The sequence below is a fragment of the Numida meleagris genome, chromosome 5 (genome assembly GCF_002078875.1).
Source record: "Numida meleagris isolate 19003 breed g44 Domestic line chromosome 5, NumMel1.0, whole genome shotgun sequence".
Lineage (NCBI taxonomy): Eukaryota > Metazoa > Chordata > Aves > Galliformes > Numididae > Numida > Numida meleagris.
Window position 1 is genome coordinate 68,464,826 of NC_034413.1, and position 19,686 is coordinate 68,484,511.

Below are 19,686 nucleotides of genomic sequence, written 5' to 3' on the forward strand. Positions count from 1 at the left end.
CTCCCACCAATGGTTGGGCTGCAGCACAGGGCAGGATGCATGCCCATGGGACGTGCTGCTGCACTGCAGCCCCACCAATCCCACCCATCCATCTTCCCCATGGCATGGAACAGGCTATATGATAAAATAAAGCTTCTGCACAAGGTTTATTAAGCAAGACAAGGTCAGGCTTTTAGTTGCAAGGCTGGAAACGAAAGGTTACAAGCAAAACAAATATAAACACAATCCCAGCCGAAGCTTAAACAACTGGATTCCTTTTCAGTTGTCTTGTCCAGTTTCTCAGATCCTGAAGACGGAGTGCAGCTGTTGGGATGTGAAGCTTCCTAACTCCTGCCCTGAATCCCAATCCAATAGTCAGGCACAGGGCTGGAGGCCTGGCTTCTCTCCTCATCCCCTTCTCTCCTCTTCGAGCACGTTTGCACTCTTTGGCTCTGCAACAAGACCGACCATTTAGTGGTGACCCCACAGCATGCACAGTATGCCTTTTCTCTGGGGTACCGGTGCAATCCCACTTATATTCTTAATTCCCACCTCAAGGGTTGCCTTCCTTATCCATCCATGCTCCCTAATTTGCAGGTCAGGAGTAAATACCTCCCGCTGCGCCACTCTTGCTGTGCACGTAGGACAGCCGGAGTTACTAGCACTGTGCACTGCCATCCCTCATAGGGGTTTTGACACCAAAATTAGGAGAAGGGATGACATTTAACAACACTTTTGGCTTGTTTGCAAGCTAAAATCAAGTCTGATTAGGCCAGAAACTTCTGCTGCTAGAAGCACTTAAATGGCCAGGTCATCTTCATGTGCAGTGCAAACCAGGGGTGTTGCACGCTCTTGGACGCTGGTGCTCTGATTTATATTAGTCACAGCCCTACATCGAAGCACAAATCAATAAACACAGAAGAAGAACCACACTGAGAAAGAGACCTAAAGCACGGAACAAAAAAAAAGAAATAGCACAGCCCCCCCCAAAATGACAGTCTGGATAAATTTTGGCCAATTTGAGTAAATATCTCCGATAACTATTTCAAACCAGCCAACCAACTTGGATTTCTACTGCAAAAACCCTTTGCCTTCAGGAGTGGGCCCTGTGTGGCATCCAGCATGAGATTCTGAGGATTTGTTCCCTGAGATGCATAGTGTGCCAAGCAGCACACAGTAGCATCACAGGTCTAAAGGAAAGAGTATTAATGGATGGATAATTGCCCACCTTGTAAAAATTTACAGGGAACCTGATGCTTTTATCATTTGTCACAAACAACGCCACAGTGTAATAATGAAGGAAGTATCGTCAGTGCTATAAAAAAGTGATGGTGCAAACTGCACTTCAGTTTTGAGGAACGATGCTAAGTAGCAGGGAGTTCTCCCCCCCTTTTTTTTTTTTAATTGCCAAAATTTCAATAATTGTAGATGTGCATTTGCAGGGATCAACAGACAATTTGGAACATGTGCTGTCAATGCTTCATTTTCTCTGTATTTTTAAATGAAAGAAATAAGTCCAATTTCACAGTGGTAAGATTAAAAAAAAAAAATCTCATTTTGTTTTCCTGTCTGTACTGTTAAGAAAGGAAGTTCATTTCTTGCAGCATAAAGGGATATTAATGAATGCAAAGAGCATTCTCCATATTGCAGAATAAAATTTACTGTTCTAACCAAAGATATTTCATATAAATTAAGAGTTTGTTTAAAAAAATCGAAAATGGGAACTCAATTCCAGACAACGCTTAATTTAAACTAAGTGTTAAAATAAAAGCAATAACACTGTGAATAAATTAATGAACTACAATTAAATATATTTACAATAAGTGGTTTGGTTGGAAACACCTATTCCCTGCACTGATAAAATAAAACCTGCATTCTGCAAAAGCTGAAATAAGTTAAATGAAGATGCTTTTAACAAGGTTATTACTTAAGCAGTGACAGGTTTACAGATTTTAGCACCATTGGGTTTTCACAGGAGCTGCAGCAAGTGCTAAAATAACACACACCTTCAGGTTCATTAAATTCACCAGTGTGATGAAATAACTGATATTTTTCTATATTACTACAGTGCTGCAAAGAACCGACTATAAATAAGATACACTAATAACAACTGTTTGCTGTGCTAAAACAATAAAATAATTCTTCCAGGCTTATATGCTAAGGAAGAAATAGGCGCAAGGCAGGCTGTGAGCATGGTTATATCCATATGGTGGCTTTTGCTCCATCGGCACTGTGCCTTCAGTCATTTACTTATCACAGAAATGCCCTAGAAAATGTTTTATCATTCGCTGTGGCAGGAAGAAACCTGTTAAAAGGGTACATGAGGAGAGGGCTCCCATCCCAAAATATTTACTTTCTCGTCTGGTGAAGCGCTTCCAAAGTGAAGAGCTAATTTTTAAGAAAGAGCATTTCAGATGATGCTAAATCCCACATTATACTCTGTTTTGGAAAGAACCCACGCCGAAAAAGCAGATTTCTAATAAATCAATGGAGTATGGCCTTTGGAGACATGGGAGACATATGGACGGTAATAGAGTATCTCAGGTTATTTGGTGAACGGTTCCATCTGGATGAGGGCTCGGTGCTGTTCACAGCCCCCTTCTCTCTGAAACACCTTCCACTCTCCCTGCAGCCCTATCTCAAATGTCAGACCACCTGGGATCCGCAGCTGTCGGCTGAAAGCGGAGCTGCTGGGCGAAAACCCACCAAGCTCGGGCTGCAGGGCTTGTGCCGGGCATGGTATTTGGTGCCTCCTTCCATTTTATGCACATATATTTTAAATGCATCTGCGTGCACATGCATGTGCATGCAAACATACTTATGCACACCTGGTAACTGGGATACCTGTTTGCAGACCTGGGTTTGGTCCCCGCAGGGAACCCGTATTCAGGGAGGTGCCAAATCTATGTGAATGGGGAGAATCGACACCAGGATATCGCCCGAATTTTGCAGTGTTCTATCTTCTGTGCAGCGTTGCTCTCTGGGAGCAGGAAACTGTGTTTCAGGAATACGGGCTGTATCTAAGCGGTTACACAGATCGTAGAATTTCTTTCCCCCACGTGTTGTAGGGGAGTGATGGTGTTGCAGTGCAGGAAATCCACAGGGTTTGATCCATCCCACCACAAAGCTGATAGATTGTGCATGGAGTAGGGAGCACAGGGCAGGAGACCACCGAGGTTTGCAACCGCGTCACTCACTCCTTCAAGCAATGGGGATTTGAGTGCGTGGGGTCCAACCATGCATGCACAGACGGTTACACTTCTCCCAGATGCTGCCTGAGCTCCCCACAGCACCCAGTATCTAAAATTACAGGGGAAAAAAATCTTGTGTAACCCCAGCTAGAGTATCTTCTGACAGTGGCTCCAGACTTCTATGCCCACCCAAGCTGACTCAGTGCACTGGAACACGATGTGCTCTTTTAAGACTCCCTGTGTATTTGAGTCCACACTGCAACATCCACATGTTGCTCGTGCCATAGAGATGGGCACTGCTGAGCTGGGTGCCCGTTTCTGAATGGCTCTTTGCTACCTGGACAAAAACCTTTTAATTTCCCCATCTACTTTCTAAACACCTTGTAACATCTCAATGAGAAGAGCAATGATGTGATTGTTTTATTGGTGAACAAGTAGAGTCGCAACGACATTAAATGACTTCCCTGGCATTAGGCACAAAGTAGATGGCCCTCAAATGGAAAAGATATTTTTCATTACAAGTTCTTTATCTCAGGAACACCCTCCTACCTTGATTTTATATCTCTATCAATCTTTTGGGGAAAAGCTTGAAGGTATTTATCTATTTGTTTACAATTTCTGCAAAACGTGGGGAAAATTTGGTGGGGAAGCTTTTGGGGAGCAAATTGGTTCAGTGTGCCTGGCAGTTGTTAATAATTTATACTTCACGTGAAAAGAAAATTGATCAGGAGCATCCTGGAGAGACCAATCCATGCTGCCTCTGCAATCAGCTGAGACAGAAACAAAACACGAGGCATGAACAGAAAGATAATGCGGAAAAAAAGTGCAGCTCCCCCTCCCAGTCCAAGCAGCATGGCTGGTGAGGATGTTAAAGGGAAGAGCAGCACAGCGTCCTTTGAAGCCCAGTCATGGAGACAAGGTTGTGGGAAATGGTCCTGCAGCGAAAAGTGGTCAAAAGTTCTTAGAAGGAGGACGAGGGCGGCTCCGTTTCCTGAAGGCAGCACTCCACATCAAACAGCCCTTTGTGGGAAAGGTTCAAAACGCGCTCATCCTGGGATGAGGATGAGCTCCAGCACCTGGGGCTGGGTGGGAGGTCAAAGAAAGAGCGCTGGTGGACCTGTTCTGTGAAATGTGTTTACGTTTCCTACCAAAGAAATGGTCAGAAATGATTCCCAAATGGAATCTGGGAAGCGTTTGTTGAGCTTTAATTTCATCCTGTATCCGCTGATTCAACCGTTGTTTTCTCTATGCCATTCTTGAAGTAATTTCTCTTATAATAGAAATCACACATTTCTGACCCAGAAAGAGAGGAATATCACAGTCTCTCAGGACACGCGCTGACGGGAGGATTTCTGGAACCTCAACCTCCACTCAGCTTTTTGGGCAGGAATGGGCCAACCCAGGCATGTGCTCACTGCAGAAGAGCCCAGGAGATGCTGGTGCAAAGGCTCACTGCAAGCACCTGCTGCTTCTGGAGGAGTTCCTGTTGCAATGCATGTGCTCAGGATGAATAGGTAAAGCTATCGCGTACTAGTAGATATTTTTCCCTCTGGTTTCTACATATTTGAAAAGCTACACATGAATAAACACATAAATTAATGCTAGATGTACTTCTTATGCATGCAAGTGTGAGCTATATGTATATAGATACACATACAAATATGGGCATAGTTATCAGTCTTGGTATCCTACTTGTTAAAGTAATTGTGTCATTTAAATTCTGTCATACTTGGTTCAAGACAGATTCATTAACCGGTCCTATTTATTACTCTGGCATCTGAGCACCTGTTTCTTAGAGGTAAAACCAGAATAAATCCCCTAATTTCCCAGGTTCTCTTGCCATTTTTGCTTGGAAATAATGAGATGCTTATATTCAAAGAAGAAATGAGATATCTGATGCTGAAAAATACAATCGAGTTAATTATTTAGGTATACTGAGGTGAAATTATTGAATTTGTTTGTCTGTATAGATTGTTTTCTGTGTGCTGGCATAAGAAGGGCTCATGCTGGCTATATTCTGTGAACACAGTTATTATCATATTTAGTATCTTATACGTGTACATACATAATTGCTTCATATGTGTATGTGCTTCCAAAGTATCAGTCTGTCTAAGAGAGAGCAACTCTAGAAGCAGTATCGGATTGCTCATTGCTCTCTCGGCCAGCGGACGAGGAGGAGACAAAAGAATGATGGAAGCTCTGACTAAAGATTTCTCTTTCTCCCTCTATTTATTTATGAATCCAAATTTACAAAAGGGAAAAACAACTCTTTTGTAGTAATGCTCTGTAGGTGTCACCAAGGCTGTAGGTGTCATCAGGTCCATGCTGCACAATGGCTTGCCATTTGTCAGTTGTTTACACCCTACATACGGATTAGCACTATATGCTAACCATGAAAACCTGTTTTACTCTTTACCCACCTGCATGAAGCACTGATGCAGCTCATTGCATCCACTATTTATCTTTGCTTCCCCAAGATGTTGGACCACAAGAAGTAGACACAGGTATGGGTGAATTGATACTGTAATAAACTCTCCCCATGGTTTATCCATCATTGGCTGAAACCATTAGACAGGGTGTCAAGATTAAAGATGTTTGTAATGATTTGCCACTGCTGAAATCCAAAGTAAGACTAGGAATGTGTTTTGGCCAACTAGTAATCAGTGCTTGAATGACATTGCACCAAAATACTTTTGGGCCACTGTTGGTTCATTGTCTATGGGGAATGTGTCTGTTTTGGCCAACTAGTAGTCAGTGCTTGAATGACATCACACCAAAGTACTTTTTGGCTACTACTGGTTATCGTCTACTGGTAATGTGTCTGTTTTGGCCAACCAGTAATCAATGTTTGAATGACACTGCACCAAAATACTGTTTTGCCATTGTTGGTTCATTGCCTATTGGGAATGCGCCTGTTTTGGCCAACTAGTAGTCAGTGCTTGAATGACATTGCACCAAAGTACTTTCTGGCCACTGTTGGTTCACTGTCTGAAAATAAATCTTTTTATTTATTCTGTCTCCTATAGCCACCATTCAGATTTCCTTCAGGAAACACACCCTCGCTCCTGTTCACTATAAGACAGCTGAGAGCAAGGTAATATTTGCAGTGGTTAAGCACAAATTTTGCACAGAAGGGTCAAAGTGTTGTGGGCAAGGACCTGTGGGCTGAAAGTCAGAGTAACCATGATGCTGTGGCATCACCCCACCTCACAGCTCAGCTGAGAGCTTTTGCACATCGCATGGGCTGCCTGGAGCCTACGCAGTTCACAGAGTGGAAAAAGGAACTGAAGAAGCAAAAATAAATATTAAAGCACGTAAGAATTAAATATCACCTATTTAAATAGCAATTACGCCGCTAAAAACAAGATCACCACACCTGTACAAGAAAAGACAAGCAAGCCCAAAACATCTGTTTGCATCCACCTGCCAAGCACCTGTTCCGCTGTTTCAATGCCATTTGATTGCTGGAGATGTAGAGGCTCTTGTGAGGTAATGAGTGATTTTATATTATGCATGATTGAAAACAGGTGTTCTAATGCTGTACAATTCTATGCATGAATAATTCAGTTTGTTTAGAGCAAGATCTTTAAAAGAAGTATGGTCTTTATTTTTTATAAATATTAAAGTTATTCTCTGCAATGTGCAGTGGCTGGTCTTCTCAGCAGGCGCACTGATGACCATTTTTGTATAATTTTATGGGTAGGAAATAACACTCTGAAAGGTGAAAAAAAAAAATTATACCTAAAGCACACAAGCAATGAAATTGAAAGGTTTCTTCAGCAAGGAGGGGAAAAAACCTGTCACTGTTTTAAGAGAGAAAGCCAGATGACTTTTGGCAAAGCCTGCTTCTCAACACTAACAAAACAGCCCAAGAGCTTAATTATGTGGAGGGGTGAATGTGCCTCAGGGGTAAGTAAGAGCTAGTCCATCTCTTGGTCCGAATTCCAGCTGAGTCTGAATATGTTTAAGAATTTGGGCTGCTTTTTTTTTTTTTTGCCTCTCTCTCTTTTTCCTCCTGATTATGAAAAGGATTTTTGCGCAGTTGTATGCTTTGTGCTGGTGGAAGATGTTGCAGACTCAGGTCTTTATCCGCAGGCCAGTCGTCCGGTCATCACACAGGGAACTGTACGCAGAATAAATCAGCCCACACTCCTCGTCACGAACTCAGTTGCTCTTTGAGACCATCTCCCAGAGATGAGGAAGACGTGTTAATCCAAATGAAGACGCACAGCCAAGTGTGGAGCATCCTCTCTGCTCCTTCCCAAGGTAAGTCTGCAGCTGGCGTGGCCTCGGGGCTTCAGCCAGGGCCGTTTTGAGGTGGGAACAGAAGAACAGAGCAGCCAAGGGTTCTCCTGCCACAGCGTGTGCCTGCTCCCACCTGCTTCCTCAGTAATTAGTGTCGGTGGTGGTGTTAGAATGCTATTATGGGAAGATTCTGCTGAGAACAGAGCTGAGCTCTCCATGTGCACTTCCCAGCCTTGGCACTTTGTCCTCTTCCCCCACTCCCACTGCAGCCACTAGAGCAGCTTCCGGGACTCACAGCTGATTCGGTGCTGTGCTTGAAACAAAGCTGCTAGAGGGTATTTTATACCTGAGGGGCCAGATCCTGCACCTGGGACAGGCAAGGGCCAAAGGAGTGGAAGAGGCTGGCAGCCATGCCAAGGTATTGTGGTGAACAGCCTAAAATTTTGGTGAAAGTGAGCAGCATGGAAAGCAGAAGGGAACAAAAACTTCAGATCTTTTCAACAGCCATGCCCTGCCCATTGTCCTTGATGGGGCAATAACGTGAGGAAAGAGTAAGAGAGGAGAAAGAGAATGAGAAGAATAATGTGAAAGTAGGAATGGATGAAGACAAGAGGCTGAAAGCAATTCATAAAGCATGCTGCAATACACAATTCTTAACACACGCTGCAATGCCCTGGGCTAAATAAAGACTGCACAGTGATGCTAGGATGCTGATATCTAGTACTGCTGGTATAGGACCTTCACATTTTAGATCTTGTGGTCATAGGTGTTGGTGGAGTGGGCTTGAGTGTGCAGTGTAGGGTTGAACAAGAGAAGGTGAAAAATCCAAGAGTCCAAAACAACGCAGTGTGACTCAGGTCCTCACTGGCTGGACAGGGATAGCTTAAGCTCTGTGCCCTGCACTTCTCAGGAGATGTCAGCCCCGGGTCCCTGCAGGACTAAAAGCCTCCATGGCCACGCTTGGCTAAGCAAGCAGACATTTAAGGGTTTAACTGAAGTGGATCTGTAATCTTTCAGTATTTTATAATACAGTATGTTACAGGAGACCATAAATTAGAGCTTATAATACCCGATCCGCTCAGCTACTGACAGAATATCTAAGGTAATCTGACCTGCTTCACAGACCGTGAGAAAAATCCTCATGGAAAGTGAAAGAGATGAATTACAGAATTTTACAGAGAAGTGGGAGAATTTCTCTCGGCTCAGATCTTGGGTTAATTCCCATGTAAGGTGAAAGAATGTTTCACCACGTTTTGCTCAACTGAAGTTGGCAAGCTTTAATAGATGCAGCCCTGCAGGCTGAGGGATAAACTCTGCTCCCTTTCACTCATTTGAGCCATTGCCCATGTGATCAACAATGTGGGTCATAATAAAGGGAAGGAAATAAGGGATGAGATCTCCGAGAGAAAGCAAACGATGGGACGAAATGCTGCAAAATGTCAGAAAAGGTGTTTTTTTTTCTCATTAGGAAGAAGGATACATCCCGGTGCTCTACATCCACAATAAGGAAAGCATTTCCTTTCTGCTCAGAGCTGTTGTTCTTCCCTGTCACAAGCAGAGACTAAATGCAGTCTCATAATTACAGCATGCTGAAGCTGGAAGCTTTTCCTATGGATCTGCAACTCTTTTTTTTTTCCCCCTCCTGGTAATAGCTGATCTATAGAACGTATCTGTGATCGTTTCAAATGGAAGCTAGCAGTTACTTTCTGTTTTCTGCTTTAAGTCTTTATGTTCAAGAAATGTGTCTCCAGAGATGCCTCCTTCTCTCACCTCTTCCCATAACAGTGAGAGGTGCCAGCAGCTCCTCTGCCACTTTTCTAACTATTTCCATTCCCCTTCTAGGTACTTCTATTTCATACTTGCTCTCACAGTCAATTCCTGCAAGGACTAAAATGTGGGTCTTGGTCATGTTACGTTGGATACTGATCTCTGAGCCAGGTCAGGTGTCTGCAGGCAGGAAAATATTTGGTTTTCTGCCTTCATTCCTTTGTGTCACACCTTTACTTCAAGGTGTCCAAAGGAAATGAAATTTTCCAGAAAAACAGCCCGAAGAAAATCTGCAGAGTTTCTCACTTGTGAGTATGTCTGTGTGATCCAGGCCTTCTGTGAGGTTTCTAGATGAGGCAGTGGTAAGATGAATGGGGACCTCTGTGTTATCTGTGATGTGGCTGAAAGCATACAGCTTCTGAAGCCTTTTGAGGAACTCAGATGGAAGACGTTACACAAATCCAAGGCGTGCATTTTTTAATACCTCCTGTGATTTATTAGATAACTGTGTCATCTTTACCTTCTAACTTCTTTGTCTTGGGTTTCTTTTCAAGAATTAACCAGGATCTGATGAATTTACGGGAAATTTTCCAGTGCTGACCAGGAGATCTAAGATCTTGATATCTCCATGTACTTTCTCAAGGTACCAGTAGTCCCATTTCCTCAACCAGTAGTACAGTCCTTGTTATTCTCAGACATAATTGTGTTGAAACTGCCAAGTGTTCTTTCCACCTCTTTAATTTTGTTCTCAGAAGAAATCCTTCACTTCTTTGTATGCAGAGGCTGCTGTGGTCTGGATCTCATCTCGTCTTCTAGTAACATCTTCCAGATTTGTTTTAAACTGATTAGACGCTGCTGAAGAATCAGCTCTCTCCCCCGGACAGTACAAAGCAGAGCGCTGGCAGAGCTGGCTCCTGGCCATCAGCTATGTGGTGACATAGCGTCGCATCACTTGACAGCCCCACTTTCATTTGGGGAGTTCTGAAACGTTCACATGCGATGAAAAACTAAAATAAAATAATACACAAGGTGACAGGAGGGTGCAATTAAAAAAGAAGCACCAGCTTGACCAGAGAGTGGCTTTAATTGGAGGTCTTCTTCCATATGCTGGAACACAGACTCTGAAAGGTATTTCTGTCCCTCTAATGTGGCTGCATTTCTGCCTCTGAATTTTGATTTTGAAAAACAGAAAATGATGTTTTTTATTGGGCCACTGAGAGAAATTACAGGGAATGAGCTGCATGAATTTAAAATTCTCTCAGTAGGGTATGAAGGCAGGGAAATACTTGTCCCTCCATAGCCCAGTAACTTCCAGTGCAGGTTAGGGACACTCATTCCCAGCGCCCACCTATGCACAGGGGTTCATGTAAGTGAGGATCACATGTGTTGTCACCACCTCGCTTCTCTGCTGGATGGATATCACCCTCACTTTAAACATGAGGAGGAAATTCAGAAGGTCACAACATCAAATACTGATTCTGAAATTCATTTCTCCCTAAAGATTAATGAAGCCCAAAATGAAATACATTGAAATTAAGCAAAGTTAGCTGCAGTATTTGAGTCTTCCCATCACAGTGTCCTAAGAGGTATCCTGTGGTTTGACACATAATTAATATGTTTATCTATCTTTGCTTTCTTTCATTCTTTGTTTTCAATAACAGCCATCACCATAATAGTCAAATATAAACATTCCATCCTGTTTCATAAAGAGCCTACGGTCCATTTTATTGCAACACAGTTACTTTCCCAGATCCCACAAGTGAAAAGGCGTGATGCTTGAAAAAATTCTCTGAAATTTTCTCACCGTTTTTGCTTGAAGCAAGTTGCATCATGTTTACAAACTTGGGAAAATGGGCCTCTTTTGCCTACTTTGAGTGTCATGGGAACACATACCGAGATCTGATCCAGTAGAGCTGTGTGGTGCTGCTAGGAGCTTCTCAGGGTCCCATTATTTGCTCCCAAGGGTGTTCCAGGATGCGGTGTAAAGTTGCACTCTGTTTGCCATGCCCAAGGTCCCAGACACATGGGGAATCACACTGGCTCCAGTACCAAGAGCTGATCATTTTTCAGACACACACAGTCATAACTTTTGTTATTTATTCACACTGAAACATTATGATGTCCTCATTACTCTAAATTGTTTCGTTTTCAACTTACAGTATGTTCATGGAATATTTGGAGGAATTATTGGCTTTGGCTTATGTTATCTGTGACTCACTTTTTATAGACTTGACAGGACAGGTAATTTCCACGGCATTGTTTTTGGCTCCTTAACTGGATCCCATCCAAGTTTACAAAGTGCTTCTACAGAGATAATGGAGAACATTCCAGCCTCCTGTGAAATGTCAGCTCTGTATCCAGTGCTAGATGTGCAGTGATAACCTGGTTAAAGCTGCTGGACTCTGTGATTTCTTGCTTGGAAGTACCAAACACCCTAAAGATACCATGTCAAATCTGCCAAAAGCAGGAAAGAAAAAGCAAATGGGAGACACAGAGCAAGAGAGAAAAGTAGATGCAATGCTATTACTTTACACCAAAGAACAGTAAGTTAATTGATGTCCATAATAAACTTTCAGTAGAAAAGTATTAAATATTTTTGAAGACATGTGTAAATCCAGTATTGAAAAAAAAAAGAAAAAAAGTTACTGTTATCTGGGTTTAATCAGCTGAGAAAAGCATGATGATAAATAAGATTTAGTGGAAGCATAAATTGAAAATGGCGAATAATACTTTTAAAAAGGGGGCCTACTGGAATACGTATGTCTCTATGTCCCTGAGGTATTTGATTTGGAATATGTAATCATCTCCTTTGAGGATATTTATGAAAGTTATTTCTGAATGTTCAGAGGTTTCTCTGCTTTTCATTATCTATTTTTCTTAACAAGGGCCAGAACTGTATGCCTGATTTTCTGTGATATATTCACTTGGGAGGTTTTCTCATACTGGCCAAGGACACATCGTTTACAAGAAGGTCCTGTCAAGCATCCAAATGTCTCTGCTGAAGCTTCCATTTTAGATGACCCCACAGAATGTGAGAAAACCTTCTTTTAGGGGAATGGCATCTTCTGGCCAGAGCTGTGTCCAGAAAGTCTGATGTGCTTAACCTACGGCTGAAATGCCCAATGCAAATTCATGGTAGGGAAAGGAATGAAGTATCTGTGTTTTCTCAAGAAAGGAAACTCAAACCCTTGGGATGATATTTTCCGCATGAAGAACTACCTTCATTGCAATTTGGATTTCTGAGAAGGTCATTTGGACTTTTGGGCCCTGTGTTCTGGAGAAATCTGAAGAATTTGGGTCATCTTGACTTAAAAATAACTTCTGTTAATGCAATTTGGAAAGCATATTTCTTTGAATATGATCTTCCATTTGCGAAGGGGGCAAAGTTTACAATTTTGGGTGGAAACCATGTGAAAGCTAGCGGTTCCATCAGGGTTTTGTTTTGAAATTTTTGGATTTGTTCAAACTCAAAAGTCAAAGTGAAACTCGAGGGATGTGAACCCGCTTGAATCAAAACCAAAAAAGTGATGCGCCAGATCTCCCATGAACCAAAACCACTGGGTTCTCACAGTTCTCATCCAAACAAAAATGCACTAATATAAATCAAATACCGAACCAAATATCCTCTTTTGCTCCGTCTGGCTTTCATGGAAATAACACAGAATATTTAAAAGGTCTGCTCAGTTTTGCAGCAGCAACTACCAAAACATCCTGAGATCATTTGATATCTGGCAGTTAATATCCTGATCTATTCTCTTTAGTCAGTAATCCAATCCTTTCCGACCAACACTGCCTTGGCGTGCACAGCATAACCCCTTAACATCTTCCTCGATTGTACAATTTCACAGGGAAGACTCCGTGCACAATTCACAGTCCTTCTCCTTCTCATTCTTGCTCAAAGAGCCAAGGAAGGAGTTGGAGCTGAAAGCAGATGAGAAGTCCAAGCAGTACGATCAGTATGGAAGCAGGACCCTTAGCAGCTATAGGACAAGTTGGAGTACTAAGAAAATATTTAATGATAATTTTCTCTGTGATTTACCTTGTTTGAGACCATACTACGACTCTGAAATGAGAGAATTTTAAAAAAAAAAAAAAAGATGTTTTGCAGTACATCATGTAGCAAACAGTTTCTAAAGCCATAAAAAAAGTGCTGGTCATGGAAGAACAGCAAAGGTTTCCTTTGTAACTAAGACACGCTTGTTTGTAATAACATGTGCTTTCAAACATTGCCAAGTTGCTGAGGATATCTCTGTTATATACAATCCTGAAAAATGTAAGTGTTAAAAAAAACAAGGTAATGTAAAAAAAAAAAAAAAAGCTAAAAAAAGAAAAAGTTTGATCAGATGGTTAAAATCCAGTCAAACCTAAGACAACCTGTTTATGACCTTTCCAAGCTAAAAGCTAGAAATGTCATTTTTTTTTTTTCCACAAGATTAATTACCATCACTCTGGGAGTAGTGAGCTGGACATTATTATATGATGTCAATTAATGATTAAAAAAAAGGTGGTTTGCAAATGTAGCACCACAGTCCCTGGTGCATTACATCATTTCTGAAAGATCTTAACACGTGATAAGCAGAGAACATTTTAACCTAAAAGTCTGAGTGTTACAACCTCCTTTTTTGTTGTAACACCCTACCCACAACCTTTTGGCCTTGAAGTCACTTGCAATAAAATTAAGAAGTCAAAAAGAAAAAGGAAAAAAAAAAAAAAAAAACCTCTGGGAAAGACAAGACACGCTCCTGTTTTGCTGTCGAGCAGATAATGCAACAAAATGAGCCGCTATACGCATTGGAAAACACGGTGCTGATCTTCGTATGTGCACTGTTCTCAGCAAGACTCGTCATCAAAATCTCACGCTTGGAGTCGTAAGGTTGCTGTGATTCAGGTATTATAAACTATATAATGCAGTTATCTCTGTGAGAGCGCCTCGAAAATTTCATGTGCTGAGTGAAATTACTCCTGCACTTGCCTAGGCGCTGCTTTCCCAGATGGGGTGACAATGATCATTTTATGTGCCTTATTGAATTCACTGAAATATTTAGAAGGGTTTCTACCTATATTTTACATCTCCTTCTGTTATAACCTTTTTTGCAGCAACAGTTTGATTTCTTCGTCAATAGTATACATAACCTGATCCATTCTTCTCTGAGCTCTTCTCTTTTAGTGTCAAAACACTGTAGATGTTCCTTTGTAAATGAACGATACGCATTTAAAATACCTTTGTAATAATAAATACCACACGAACATATGCATCAAGGAAAGGATTTCAATTTTGATGACACTTGCTTCTCAAGAACAGACATTCTGGAAGGAAAAAACACTGCCAGCCCCAAATTGATTGACATTTGTTTACTTAACTCTCTCTTCTTGAAAGTCTGCACACCTATTTCAACCTTGAACAGTTTCCAACTGTGGTATACTGGAACATTTTTTCATTTATTAAGTTCAGTGTTGCCAACCCAAACAAAGAGTAATCAGTGATGATCCAAGCAGACCAAGCTGTCTAGCACCATACAATGTATCTGCATGCTAATTTTCAAATTCCCTCACATTTCCAGAGAACTAATGGGATCATTTTCATTCTGTTACAGCAACTCAACAGTTACTGAATCACCATCTGTGTTTTCGTTAACCTGAATCAGATATGAATTCTGTTATTGCAAGGTAGAGCAGCTTGTTTAATGATTCTTAATCTTTTCTTTAATTAAATCATGCAGCCAACCTGAAAAATCTATCTTAATGCAAATTAGGAGCTTTTTTGGCATTCACTTACAGTAATGCACTAATAAGGTTAATTTATGAAGGTTCTCTTCCAGTCTGTACAGATGATATTTGTTCGCTGCATATTTTTAGCATATTGTCCCTTTTTCTAATATTTAAAAAAATATCACTCATAAAAAAAAAAATGGGTTGTTTTCACTCACACAAAAGAGGAAGGCTGCGAGCTGCTTTTTGTTTAATAGAAAGAGCACGGAAAAGGAAAATCGGTTTCTCCCGTCCATGAGCATCTCTCCACGCGGGTGCAGAGGCACAAATCGAGGACTGCTGGGTTAAATGGCTTTGGATGAGCACTCTCCACTTCTCGCTGGAGAAATTCGGGCCCCGGTTCAGATGAGCATCTTGAAGTTATCAAGGGAGACAGAGAGTTTCTCCTCTCTTTTTTTTTTTTTTTTCCTTGTAGGTGTGAATGAATAGTATAAAGAGTAAATAATTCTTGTGAAATAAGCCCGAATACTTTTCTCAGTTGCACAATTGCTTCAGCTTGGGGCTCTGATGATCTCAGTCAAGAAAATTTCTGTCTTTGCGAGCATTCCTCCCAACTACAAAATTAGTTGAAATCTGTTCAAGTTGCTGAGTAAAGAGTAAACTTTTTTTTTTTTTTTTTAAGGTTATTTTTCAACACCCACAAGCAAACGGGGACGGCGACTGCGAATTTCAACACACGGCCGTTGCTATTTAATTAAAATCACTGAGGCTGGCTGAAAAACTTTTCAGCAGAGTGATTTCACATCAGAGAATGCCGATTCTCAAAATCGGAATGTTCTTTTCATAGAAATCCCTCCGTTTCCACCAGGAATGAGATTTCAGTTCTAGGAAAGGACTTCTCATCCCAGCTAGGAACGGTAAACGATCACACCCCTTTTGCAGCAGGACTGCCCAACCACGGCAGCAAGGGCACCTCTTTCCTCCCCTGCCCATATTTCCAGCTGTAATTGCTCCATGTCTGACTGCATTAACTATGTGCACAGCCCAGGACAGGAGCTCTTGCCCATATCTCCACGGCTGTGACTCTCTGTGTTTCATTAAAGGTAACGGCAGGACAGAAAGGCTGCAGGATGGTTGAAACCTTCCTCTAGTTCCCCGCAGCCAGGGAGTGGAAACAATATCTCACACTATTTGTGCAGTGATTCCTGGCTTGTTAATATTCTGGCGTGGCTGTTTTTCTCTGCCGTGAGGAGCTTCACTTTGGCCACTTAGCATGGGGTTTTGCCTCTGTGTAAGTGGGAATGCTGCTCTTCCTTTTCCCCTCTTCAATTTGGAAAGCTGTTTTCCTGCCATTGCTAGTCCTTTCTGTGTAATATTAGCACAGAGAGAATGAAAAGTAACTGCTTTCCTTCCCATTCAATTGTACTTATGTAGTCTTAAGTATATTATATGCTTCGCTTCCTGCTTCATCCACTAGTAAAATGTGTCGATACATGAATATTAGGATAAGATTGCTTTAATTAGAACCTACTGCCCTGCACACTATCTTCTCTAAAAACTACCTGTATTAAGATCTGGGGAAAATAAGTCTTAAAGAAAATTTCTAATAACAAATTTTTGGACTTCACCCCCCACGTTCTGCTCCCCAACCCTTTCAACTTTTCAAGGATACTTAAAAACACATGACTCACCCTGTTGCTTCATTATATTTTATGGTGATCTTTAATATCTTTTCTTTTTTTGGGGGGGGGCAAGAGGGAGGAGCAGGGCTAGCTTGCTCTCCATTTTCATTTCTTGGTTTATCTTTCATGAAGTGGAAAACATCGAATGGATGGGATAATACTTGATGCTTACTGTTTTCCTTTCATCGCATTACAGCATTTTCTCAGGTATTAAAGTAGCACTGGTCTCAACTAAGAGGAGTGATCAAACTATCTACTAATGAAGTTTCTCTGACAGGAACCCCAGGAACTGGAAACTGAACTTCAGAATCATGAAGAGCACTGCTGTAAGGCCACCATGAGAAAAATCTGGATGAAGACATGGACTGGAGACATGTCTACCACACCGGAAGAAACTGAAAGAATATGATCCCATTTGACTCTAAAAATCTTGCTATGCTAATTACCAGCTCACAAAGCAGAGAAATTAAGGCAGAGAGGGCATGTTCATGATGACAACCTTTACCCATTAGCAAGCTTTGCATTTTCCCAAGGCTGAAGACTATTTAGCCCTGACAAATCCAATCAGTGATATGCAGGCGTAACCTCCAGAAATAAGCTCACATTTTTAGGATCCACGGGGCAAAAGATGGACTGCAGTAGGTCACTATTAAAATATTTAACATACAGCTTGGCCAGTGCTGAAATGGCACAGTTGGCCTGAAGTCATTTCAAGGTCTCCTGGCATCTTTGTGTTTCCCCAATGGCTTTGTGCAGTAAAGTGTTAAGTTCTCCTGAGTGGTTATGTATTTAAGGCAGCAACTTTAAAATAAGGAATTGCAACCTTAGAGCAAAGCTGCTATTTTGAGAATTTTAAACCATTATTGACTCCTGTCAGATCAGTTTCTAGACTTATTGACTCAAGAAGTAAATATAGACTGAGAGAAAGCGAGGTCAAGTCAATATTTATCTTGCAGATCAATACATTTTGATACTAACCAAAAATTAAGCTCAATAAATGCATATATTATATACAGCAAGGTTAGGGGAGATCCATTCAGAAAATTTGTCAATTTGAAATTTCCCAACGGAATCCAACCTTTTGAATTCAATTTCCATTAGAAATTCTGTCCCTTTAAGGTTGCTTAAGTGACTGATCACGAGCCCCCATCACCCAATCAGGTTTCCAAATGATAGCTGAGAAGCAGTGGAAGGAAAAGGGAAGAAAGATGAAGTGAGAAAAAGTTGGTCGCAGGAGCTCGATTACGGTGTTAGGAGGAGGCAGGTGAGTAATGGCAGTGCACAGATGTGCCAAAAGAAGCAGGATGGGGACTGAAGCAAACGTGTAACGTGATATAAGTAATGTAATGTTGCAATGCAAATATGAAGAAAGGATGGAAGAATGTGGAGGTGAACTTGTGGGAAGACTGGGTACTAGCTAATAAAAAGAGAGGTCAGTAATTTTTACATTGCAACAAATGGGATGCAGCAGTGGTGAGCATTATTTTGGTTCTCAAAGGATGTTGGTTTTCAGCTGTTCCCAATACATCCTAACATCATTCTCGTAGCTGGAAGTTAGAGTTTGGTGTTTTCATGTGTCACCATACTGTTTGTTTTGGTGGGCAGCCACCGAGAGCTAGCTGCTGTTCTAGAGCTTGGTGGCACTATGGATGGGCTCTGGCCTCTGCTGAGGGCATCACCTGGCACCCTTGGGATGTTGCAGCTCAGCTGCAAGGTATTAGGCCAGTTTTGAATGTGTAAAGGCAGGACAGAGCAGAAGAGAGGACAGAGAAGGGAGTGTTCTCTGCAGGAGGCCTGGGAAGTTGGAACGTCCATCATTGCATGGCGAGGGCTGCTGGTGGTGAGCACTTGTCTTTCAGTTGTCCCCTTGTCCCTATACCTGCAGGCCTCATCTGCCCTGTGCTGCAGGATCCCGAGGACAGATGTGCTGTGGCACAGGAGCAGGCTCCACAATACCCAGCCTCCTGCTCCAGGCCAGCTCCAGCCTGTCCTTGTTCCACCCTCTGATGCTCTCCCTCTTTTGAGGACGTTTTCCTGAACATCTTTTAAGCTATGAATCTACCCTTTGGGGAAGACACATGCTGTAGCGAAATGAATTTCAAACACGTGTCAGGATATATGTGAAACGTTTTCAAGAGACCTTTTTCTGTTTGTTTGTTTTTTTCCCCACAAAGCTTCTGAGCAGGGATGCATTTGCACCCTAGATAGCACCGGTGACCTCCCATTTGCACAGCACCTCTCACTCCAAAGATCTCCTGACGCTTTACAAATTTAGCACAAGCTGCTCTGCTCTTGCATTTCGCTTCATCCAGGGCTGGAGCCCAGCCAGCCCCCGCGGAGACGAGCCCGGCACCTGATCCATGTGCCCACAACAATGGGCAGGGAGCAAACAATGCTTCCTCCAAATGAAACTCCAGGCAGAGTTTAGACAGGCAGAACGTAATTACCCGAACTGGAATGCGGCCAGAGCACTGCAGGTATGGTGGATACTTTCCCTGGGAGCACATTATTGGAAGGAAAGGGCAGATAAATGATTGAATTGCTTGGTCAGAAAACACTGTTCTTGTCTTGCAGCTCATCTGGAAAAAAAAAAAAAACAGGTTGCGAAAAAAAACCACATCCTATGCTGCTACAAGTCTTCCTTGAAGATAATTTAAAGTGAATAGAGATGATAAAATGATATACTAATTGGTAAAATATGATTTCATTTGAAATAAAGTGGAGAATCTCACCAAATCTAGCTCTGCAAAACGTTGCAAAGTATATTTCTCATCCAGCATAAAAAGGTGCCATTTGTTTGATATCAGTTTGATGAATTATTAATTTTATCACAGCTAAGATGACAGCTAATATTAGAACATTGAATTATTAATTTTCAAATGTGGCAATAAAAAAGCAGAACAAACACAAACTGAGACACATTTTAGGTATGAGTTGACTTGCTTACATAATCTCTGTTTGAGAAAACAAAACAGCAGAGACAAATATTTAAATCTTGCCCAACAAATGCTTCTACCTTCAAGCCTCAGGTATGATGTTTAGCCTTACTTTGGAAACAATATTTTCTGATGGTTAAACTTAGCTGATTGGATACTATACACTCTCCACATCTG

The 19,686-nt window shown here is 41.7% G+C and overlaps 1 long non-coding RNA gene across 6 annotated transcripts in view; it reads left to right on the forward strand.

The window, feature by feature from the left end:
* LOC110400132 overlaps positions 1–19,686 on the forward strand; it is a 42,389-nt gene that overhangs the window by 17,658 nt on the left and 5,045 nt on the right. For 2 of the 6 annotated variants that reach the window (XR_002439659.1, XR_002439656.1), the window contains exons 4-6: positions 4,451–4,684; positions 6,197–6,264; positions 7,266–17,837. This is a non-coding gene — a long non-coding RNA (uncharacterized LOC110400132). The remainder of the gene's footprint in view (positions 1–4,450; positions 4,685–6,196; positions 6,265–7,265; positions 17,838–19,686) is intronic. The other 4 variants (XR_002439661.1, XR_002439658.1, XR_002439657.1 and 1 more) reach the window with 4 other exon arrangements.